The 10,684-nt window shown below is 31.0% G+C and overlaps 1 pseudogene; it reads left to right on the plus strand.

Moving 5' to 3' along the window:
* The first annotated feature begins 2,908 nt into the window (after positions 1-2,908).
* On the plus strand, positions 2,909-8,555 carry LOC139498558 (perlucin-like; annotated as a pseudogene).
* The last annotated feature ends 2,129 nt before the right edge of the window (positions 8,556-10,684 follow it).

Below are 10,684 nucleotides of genomic sequence, written 5' to 3' on the forward strand. Positions count from 1 at the left end.
ATAAGGGTTTTTCGTTAATTCCTTATGATGTTTTTTAACGTAATTTTCTACGATGAAATCTCGAAGCATCTTTTGCAATATTCAAGGGAACGCCATAAGTTCTACCAAAGAAGAAGGAAATTTTAACACTCTATGAACAAATCCCTTGTTATGGATTATGGTTTGTGCTAGTTAATCCATTTTTTTAATTGCAATACTTTTATACTGGTCATGGGTTTTTTTTATTGTTTCGGAGATCATGATGAAACAGGGACGGAAGCCGGCCGACCACAAATGTAAACGCAACATAATGAGCAGACACCCATAAATGATTGATATCAGTATTAGTTTGGACCCACAAAAAATATACAAGATGAACTTTTCTACAAACAACATCTCTTCAGGGAAAACTTATGCCAAAATTATATACTTTACTCTTACTATGAAAAAAGACCGTAGTGTAATAAACCATGTAAAGGAATCAAAACATAAGACAAAAGAGTCTTTTTGGTAATTGTTTTAAGTCATTTCAGATCTTTCGTTTAGGAAATATCTGGGTATCTCTTTATCAGGGTGATGCGTTACTGTCTTGTAACTAAGTACCTCATTACAAGAATGTATTGTATTAAGACATATGATTACATATTTGTAATACTGTCTGCATACTTCTTTAACAGATTTGTTTCTTGACAAATTAACAAAGCGTCATTGTCAATGCTGTTGATTTTAGAAAGTCAGATTATTTATATACGAGATGCACTAATTTTGGGCTGTCTCTTTTTCTCATTACCGGGCTATTTAGTTAGACTGCCTGGTAACATTATTGGTCAAAGTGGCTTATTGATTTAGACTTTACTATACGTTTATATTTAAACCATCTAAGTGTAAAGAGTAAAATCACAAAATTACTGAACTTAGAGGAAGATCAATTGGGAAAGTCCATAATCACATGGCAAAATCAAATAACAAAACGCATCAAAAACGAATGGACAAGAACTGTCATATTCCTGACTTGGTACAGGCATTTTCAAATGTAGAAAATGGTGGATTAAGCCTGGTTCTATAGCGATAACCCTCTCACTTTAATGACAGTCTCATCAATTTCCGACATTTTTACATTGATGCGTTAAATAAACAGACACAATAAATATAATAGTCAAAATATGGGTACATCAGTCATCATCGTTTAACAATTTTAAAAGGAACAATTTAACAGAACACAAAAACATCTACTATCTACGAACACATTTATTGATTAGAGTGTCTGACGTCAGAAAATTTTATACGTCACATAAATTTGTCGTTCAATGTGCGTACAAACAATTTTAAAATTTTCCTCGGAATGTGCCATACTGGTTAATGTTAAGTTGTCTGTCTGTCTCTGTCAAGAATGGAATTATCAAGTTGTAAAATTACTGAATGTTTGATTATATCATTGCCGGGCACTTTATTCATTATAGCCTTCTGATTTCGTCATTAATAGACTTGTTTGTTTTCGACTATCTGTTCACGTCATTGCAGACTTATTGTTTTAAGACTATATTTTATTTCATTACCTAACTTGTTGATTCAAAATCGTCTGTTTACTCCATGATAACATGACCAAGACTTGTTGATTCAGGACTGTTTGCTTCACGACAAAACTTAGTGATTCACTTCATCACCAGACCTGTTGATTCAAGACTGTCTATTTATTTCATAACAATATTTGTTGATTCAAGACTCTCTGTCTGTCTGTTCACTTCATCAGCAGACAAGTTGATTTAAGACTGTCTGTTTACTTCATTATTAGACTTGTTGATTTAAGACCGTCTGTTTACTTCATTATTAGACTTGTTGATTTAAGACCGTCTGTTTACTTCATTATTAGAATTATTGATTCAAGACTGTCTGTTTACTTCCTAACAATGTTTGTTGATTCAAGACTCTCTGTCTGTCTGTTCACTTCATCAGCAGACAAGTTGATTTAAGACTGTCTGTTTACTTCATTATTAGACTTGTTTATTTAAGACCGTCTGTTTACTTCATTATTAGAATTGTTTATTCAAGACTGTCTGTCTGTCTGTTCACTTCATCAGCAGACAAGTTGATTAAAGACTGTCTGTTTACTTCATTGACAGACTTATCTAATTATTGATTTAAAAATGTCTGTTAACTTCTTTACCAGATATGTTGAACCAAAACTGTAAGTGTACTTCATTACCACTTTGGCAGATGTAAGACTTTGTGTTTGTATCGTTGACAGGTTGATATATCGAAGATAGTTTGATTTTATCATTGCCAAGCTTATCGAGATAGATCGAGTTTGTCATTACCAAACTATATTGATTTTAATATTACCAAACTTATTGATTTTAAATAGACTGAGTTTTTCATTACCAAACTTATTTATTCAAGATAGGATTAGTCTTTCATTATCAAACTTATTCATTCAAGATAGGATTAGTCTTTCATTATCAAACTTATTCATTCAAGATAGGATTAGTCTTTCATTATCAAACTTATTCATTCAAGATAGGATTAGTCTTTCATTATCAAACTTATTCATTCAAGATAGGATAAGTCTTTCATTATCAAACTTATTCATTCAAGATAGGATTAGTCTTTCATTATCAAACTTATTCATTCAAGATAGTATGGTATTTGTATTTGTAACTACCAGGCTTCATGGTTCAAAATAGTCTGATTTTCCCATTACCAGGATCATCAGTTTAAGTTAACCTGAGTATGTCATTTCCGGCCTTATAGCAACTTTACAAATACTACTTTATGGATTTATTTGATGGGGAATGTTTACCGTTTGGCGTTACACAAATGAAATCAATCTGAAAATGTATTTATACAAATGGCCATAATGGCACATACATTTACCTGATAAGAACTGACCTACATCATATCTTGAAATAATCTCGACTTGTTTCCTGTCAGAATGTCTATGGCGACGTACTCTATATCGTTATTAGTGCTTTTGACCTTAAGTGGTAAGTTTTTATATTGAAACGAATTGATCATCATTTAACTAATTATAAATTAATTGAATTACCATATTTATTTGACGTGTTGATTGTTACCTTAGAACTAATGTGGGGCATCGTTTTTCATAAATTAATTCTAAACAGTCTATTTTGATCAAAACTATGCTTTATCATTGAAAATTATATGCATAAATGCACAAGTTGGGTGTAAATAAGAATTTGTTCTCCGTGTATAAAATAAGTTCGTTCTAATAACATTTTTGAAAATTACATTACATAATCATGATACAAGACGTTCATAGTCGTCCATTTAAAGATATGGCATTTAAATTTGTTAGGTCAGCTGTTAAAAAATAGAAGTAATATTACAAGAATACTGAACTCCGAGGAAACTTCAAAACGGAAAGTCCTAATCAAGGGCTCAAACACATTATACGAATGGATAACAACTGACATATTTCTGACTTGGTACAGCTATTTTCTTATGCAGAAAACCTGGTTTTATCGCTAACCGATTGAACATATTTCATATTAAGCCGTAAAACTGTTAAGTATGCATTATGTGTATCAACATTATTTTTTTTCTGCACCAGTTGGACATTTTGACAATAAATGTCTCTTCGGTGATGCTAAAGATATATTATGTTAATTTGTTCGTGTATACAGCTTAATATTCAAAACCGTAATGAAGTAGTGTTGTATTATCTTTTATTTTCTTTTTCTAGTATCATTATGCCAAGCGGATTGTCCATACACATTTAAGTTACACGGAGATTACTGTTACAGAATATTTAGTAAGGTTAGGGGGTCTTGGTTTGAAGCAAAGGTAAATTGCAATATTCCATGAATTAACTTATTTTCGCGTATATATTCCTTCGCGCCTACCTCTTTCTGTCTGATTTCGCGAGACTTTTTTTTGCGATTATCTTAAGATCTTTATATATTCCTATATGAGACGATCAGAGGTTGAAAAATTTGCAACGATAAATAATCTCGGTATCGTTCCACTTGCAAAAATATTTCCATATCCAACTAAGTTAGACATCACGTGACTTTTGTGACGTATTCTAGCCGCCATTTTGTATTATATTTTCCCATATAAAATGCATAGATGCTTCAATAAAGTTTAATTTTCTCATAAACCTGACCCGTTTTTCTAAGTTTTGCAAATCAATCCTTGATATTCGAACATATTTCTATCAAACAATGTTGGTCCTAACAGTTTAATTTTTGATTAAAGTCAGTCAATTTAGACTTGTAAAAACATGCACTTTTCTAGTAATTTCTCTGTTGCTTCCATGCTAAATTACCGATACCCATGTCTACTTGTACAACAAATAAAGAAATTCCGTACATTAAAAACAAACTTTGCAAATCGATTAAGTATGTTTAAACATATATCTGGCGAAGAATACAACTTAAAACAGTTGAATTTCAAGTCAAAGTCGGTCAAATGTCGATTTAAAAAAGAGAATTTTTCAGGATTTTTTCAAAATGGCGGATGATGTATATCCCATAATATGGAAATGTTGCAACAAATCAAGGATTTGTATAGTAAGACTTTCCTAGATTATATTAATATTTGCATGCAGACTCTCTGATGTTTCTGTGATTTTCTTTGGTGATATTTCGATATGACTGATTTCAAAATTTCTTGATAAACAAACAAAGTATTTTAAGTGTGACACGGGAACATTTATTTGACAGATATCCAGGATATACTGTTGTACCAGAAAATAGTTTACAATAAAATTATAATAAAATTTTTCTCTTCTTTTTTCAAAGGTGTTTTTCTGTATATTTTATCTTTCTTTGGAAATATTATTTTATACATCCCTTTTAGAACAAAAAATGTTTTCATCACATGAGAAAAAAAACCCCAATGCCCAACAATTAATATAGATAAATATTCTATACCTTTAAAATTTCATCCCTTCACAGAACAGTTGAACTCTGACTTGGGTTGTAATGTTACATAACAATATATTGTCAGGTAGACGTGCAAACCAAAAGCAACCAGGTGACATTAAACATCCTGTGTAAACATGTATAACCAGAGTTTAAATTTTGGGATATACATAAGTTTTCATAAATGTACAAATAAACTTTCTCTTAATTTCCCGAAGAAGTATCTATCATAATAAACTTTAAGAAAATATGATTATTATGAAAATGTCTTTAAAAAATAGTTTTTGTTTAAAAGATATTCAAATATTTTTATTTTTCCATAATTATTTTAAAGAAATATTATGATTCAAATTTTAATTCAAATGGATTGTTTTTTATTTTATAGGAAATTCAACGAGATTTCATTGCATATAATTTAATAGATTTTTTTATACAATATTTTAAGCTGAATCCAGGCATTCAATGAATCGATATAAAGTTTAACATATGTAAAAAATAGTTTATTGATTACATTTCAACAGAGACATATAATACGATTGCTCTGATTTCAACAATATTGTATACCCTATAATATCTATCGACAGAGTTATCGGTCCTGAATATGACTGATATAGTTGGGTATGCGTTTTACAGTATGTGTTACGCAGATTTCTTTCAATGTTATGGCTCATATAGAATATTCACTGAATTCGCATACAATTTGTAAAATAACTGGTAAATATTTATATCCAATATGTCATGATTACTTAGTTAATTATTTTATTGGATGCCCCCAAAATTAAGTTTCTTTGCCTGTTTCTTTTTTTCTTTTGTGCATAATTGGTGATGTGCCAGTTGAGAAATATTATTTAGATTATTTTCATTTGTGTATATAAAAAACACATCAAAGGTAAAATCACAAAAATACAGAACTCCGAGGAAAATTCAATACGGAAAGTCCCTAATCAAATGGCAAAAACAAAAGGTCAAACACATTAAACGAATAGAAAACAACTGTCATATTTCTGACTTAGAACAGGCATTTTCTTATGTAGAAAAGGGTGGAATATAATATTATCAAATAAAACACAACACAACAGTTAGTAATACTTATGTTGTTTAAAATGTATAAGTGCTTATGAAGGATTTATATTTACAGACATATTGCAATGTTGCTGGTGGTGATTTGGCAACTATAGAAAGCAAAGAGGAGGAAACATATATAGAGAGTGAATTACGAAAGGTACACGGAAATGGTATGTAATTGTTATTTTTACATTTGGCGTACATTATTACTTTAAAAATTGTCTGAGATTTACAGTTTGTTTTTCGCTGTTTATTGGGAACAAGTTTAATTAATTCAAAGGTTCTAGACTGGTACAGTAAATTCATCACAATCAAAAGCAGGAACAAGTTATTCTGTACTCTTTCTGGTTATATTATTGTTATTGTTTAATTAGCTATAGAGATCTATATCATGTACAGTGTTGGTGAAATAACCTGTACGGTTTGGTTTTTTATTTCTTCAAAATGGTGTATAATTAAAAAAGATATTTTTCAAATTGATTGACCGGTGGGTGTTTAATGTCAAAGAGCGTCAACTGATTACTTATTTCAGAAAATATATGAAATTTATATGAGATATACAAATGCATTACTACTTGCATGCTTTCGAGACTCGTCTATCTAAGAGGCGATGGGTTTAATGTCTTTACAAAGATCAAATACTGTAAATAACTATTTCAGGTTATTAAACTATGTAATTTTCTGACGGACTCGTCGTTACCAAACGTTCCTTTTTTATGTGACATCCACATATGTGTTTTTGTTTTTTTCAAAGTGTCGGCCGGTACACCAGAAAATTACTGGTTAGATGGTAGTGACATTTTGACTGAAGGAGAATGGCGATGAATGTCAGAGGAAGGCGAAAGTCGTCTTATCACAGGATATACGTATGTGATTTTATGATATCTTTAAATGTGAATCTGTTCTTTGTCGACTCTTCTGAAAGGATAACACGAATACGTTTCTTTTGAGCACAAAGCTAGGAAGTGTATTTTTCAAAAGCAGCATGTTTATCTTGTGTATAGGATGTCTTTCAATTAATATTTCAGCGTTTGGTGTAATTCACATTATTCGTATCGAAAATTTGAAATCTGAATTTAGGAACAAGCATGGAAATGTGGTACATTTATCTTGTATTTTGAAATAAATACAAACGGTCATATAGGTCACTGAGAGTTTAACCCAACCGTCACATATAGTAAAAGACATCTGCGAATCAACAATCGACAGCAGGTCAAGTTTTTTTTTATTTCCTTGAGTCCAAAAGTTTTGATTTGGGCCGTCAATTTTTTACTTTCATTAAACAATGTTATTTTGTCAAAACGGTGAACAAATTTGCAATAAAATAAAACTGGTTCTTCACAAAACTTTAGGAGATGGGCACCAGGACAACCAGACAATGCAGGAACACAGGAACATTGTCTAGAAATACGATACACGTTTGGCGTTCTGTGGAATGATTATCAATGTCAAGTTCAACAGAACTTCATATGCAAGTCATCGTAAGTAAACAAATATAACAGAAACGTTTCCACAACGGAGTCCGTACATTGCTAACTTTTTCATGTACATATGTATATGAATAAAGGGAGATGTGATGACAATTTCGATGAGAGGCCTAGTAAATGATATCACTTCATTCTTTTCCTTTCGTTTGTCTAAAACAGTTGGAAGAACACAAAAGCTTCACTGTGAGTTTATTTAGCAATCCGAGAAATCTTAGTCAAAACACAATATTGTTAATTTCTAGAAGTTAGTCAAGATATGAGGCAGCTTAAACTGTATCGCAAGTTCGATGGGATAGACACGTTCAACATAGTCATCAACATTTGAATTATTTAGTGAGAAAACATCGTCTTCATAGCTAAAAAGTAAAAGTTAGAGAACACTCATAACTTCATTTAACTCTACCTATGAGGTTTCTGTATGAAGTCTGTATAGTAACCATCTTATTGAAAATTATACAGTAAGTTTGCAACACAGATCTAAGCAATTGCAATCAATTTTGAATATAAGTTGAACTATAAACTAAGTTATTCTGATAGATAGATATCTTCACTTTGTGTAACGCTTAGTACAGAGCCATATATTTCGCTGGAGGAGTGTACCGACAAACATTAATTACTTGAAAAAGTTCGACATGCCTTTATATAAATTTACCGAAGTTAGGTTGAAAAAATGTCAGAAAAAGAGTCCAAAAGACAACACCAAGGGGACAATAAATATCATAAATTGAAGAAGAAAACGACAACACCAAGGCAACTTGTAAACGGCAAAAGGACAAACACATCTGCCAGATAAATAAAACAGATTTCTATCATGTACAACAATCAGAATTATACTGTTTGATTAAAATTCTTGATTGGAACATCTATAGACATTTTTATTCATAATTTCAGTTCTCCATGTATTGTTTTCAAAAGTAAAAGTTTTAAATTTGTCCCATTATGTTTATGATTTTTGTGTGTACTTCTTTTATTCAATAAATTCTCTTCGGTTTTTTTTTTGTAAAAAATTTGAGACATTTCGATTTCCTGTACTTCATTTCACTGACTTGTCTATGCATTAATTACTTATTTTTCAGAAATGGCTTTGAGACTGGTGGAGGTATAATTGGGTAGAACAGATCTAAGATCACTATTAATAAAGAACTGTAACAATATAAACACTTGTGTACAGGATTTCATTTTCTATCTCTCTCATGCACTGGCATATATGAGCTTGAAAAGAGACTTTAAATAAACGTAATCCTTTGAAGGCACTTGTACTTTTTTTTGCTAAAGAAAAGTATACTTGATATCAATTTCTGCAGTTACCTTATTCAGATAAAAGTATATAACACCTCTTCATGCTCAACAGAAATTCCTTTGCCCTGAGGCAACTGATCCCCTTTAAAAGAAGGACGAAAGATACCAGAGGGACAGTCAAGATGTCTACATTATATTATCTTTGCTAGTCAAGGGTTACAATCAAGTTCTATGGAGAAGAGGGGACTGGATCCTAACCCTTGGCTGGAGAAGATGACATATTAGTAAATAACTACTGAAAATTAATAAAGTTGATTCTGGTACTCAAACATTTATAAAGTTATTGATAACTTAGATCTCAGACCTGGCTGTTGGTATCATACCTTTAGCTATATTGTAATTGGCAAAACATAATAAATTGAAAAAAATGGACCAAAACAATAAATAATAGAGAATAAAAAGTTGCTTAAATAAAACGAATAGAGAATAATGGGCAAAAAGTATAAAGATAGAGAAAATGGCCTATATTCTACTATTGGGCACTGAACAGCCTTAATGCACCAACCTGCCCATTCTCAATTTCATGCCAAGAAGAGCTCACTGCTATTAGATAATACAATGTCAAATTTGGAATCATAGATACCAGTGTAATAGTTTTGTAAGCCAAACAGGTTTTTCGACAAAAGACTCATAAGGGGCACTTAAATAAATAAATGGAAAATATGTCCCCATGGACACAGATGATGACCTGCTTGCATAACACATCATAAAGGGACATAACTCAATAATTATAAAAGTGACGCTACCCAAATTTGTAATTGAAATGAGTTTTGTGACAATTAAGTATTGGGTATAGGTTTCATAATGTTTGGTTGTGGTAAACTTAAGTTACAGAACGGACACTAAAAATTTGCAATTTTTCAATTTATAAAGAGGCATAAATCGATAATGGTTAAAGTGACGCCACCAAAATTCAACTTGATCTTTGTTCTGTGGTAATAAGCATTGTGTATAGGTTTTATAACATTTGGTTGAGGCAACTTAAGTAAGAGAAGGAAACTAAAAATTTTGCAAATTTTTCCATTTATCTTTATAAAAGGACAAGAGTATAACTCAGGAATGGTTGAAGTTACCCCACCAAAATTTTAAGTCGATCTGTATTTTGTGGTAATAAGCATTGTGTATAAGTTTCATAACATTTGGTTGAGGCGAACTCAAGTAAGGGAACAGAAACTAAAATTTTGTCATTTATAATAACTCTAGAAAGGTTAAAGTGAACCTAACAATATTCAAACATGATTGTATTTTGTGGTTATAAGCATTGTGTATGAGTTTCATATCATTTGGTTACGGCAAACTTAAGTTGGAGAACGTAAACTAAAAGTTTTGCAATTTTTCCATTTAAAAAGGGGCATAACTACAACCTTTAAAGTGACACAACCAAAATTCAAACTTGATCTGTGTTTTTTTGGTAATTAACATTGTGTATAAGTTTCATAACATTTCATTGAGGCAAATTAGAGAATAGGAACCAATTTTGGGATGTACGTACGAATGGACAAGGGTACAAATGTATAACTTAATGCTTAAAGTTAAAAAGAAAAATAAAGTACGAAGATATGGAGCATTTAAGGCCTAATATTCCAAAAGTTTTGCCAATATAGCTCATGTAATCTGTTCCTACAAATTATCATTTTCATTTCACCTAGATGAAAAAAAGCCATAAACAAAAATCACTTTAAAATTTTATCACAGATATCTTTGGCAGTATAAAATGTTATCTGACAATTTCTATGATTCATGACTGTCATATGATGAATCCATGTTATATTACATGTTTGACAAATAGTTCTAAACTGCACCAGAATTCTTTTCTTCATCATGTCCATAACTTTTTAATTAATGCAGCCATCCAGTCATCCAGCAATCCAAACTGATTTATGAGGACCAAACTGAATAGTTCATTCCACACTATATGGTAAAACCTTTGTATCATAGTCAATAGAAGCATGTAGTTACTACATAAAACAA

The sequence above is a fragment of the Mytilus edulis genome, chromosome 12, assembly GCF_963676685.1.
Source record: "Mytilus edulis chromosome 12, xbMytEdul2.2, whole genome shotgun sequence".
NCBI lineage: Eukaryota > Metazoa > Mollusca > Bivalvia > Mytilida > Mytilidae > Mytilus > Mytilus edulis.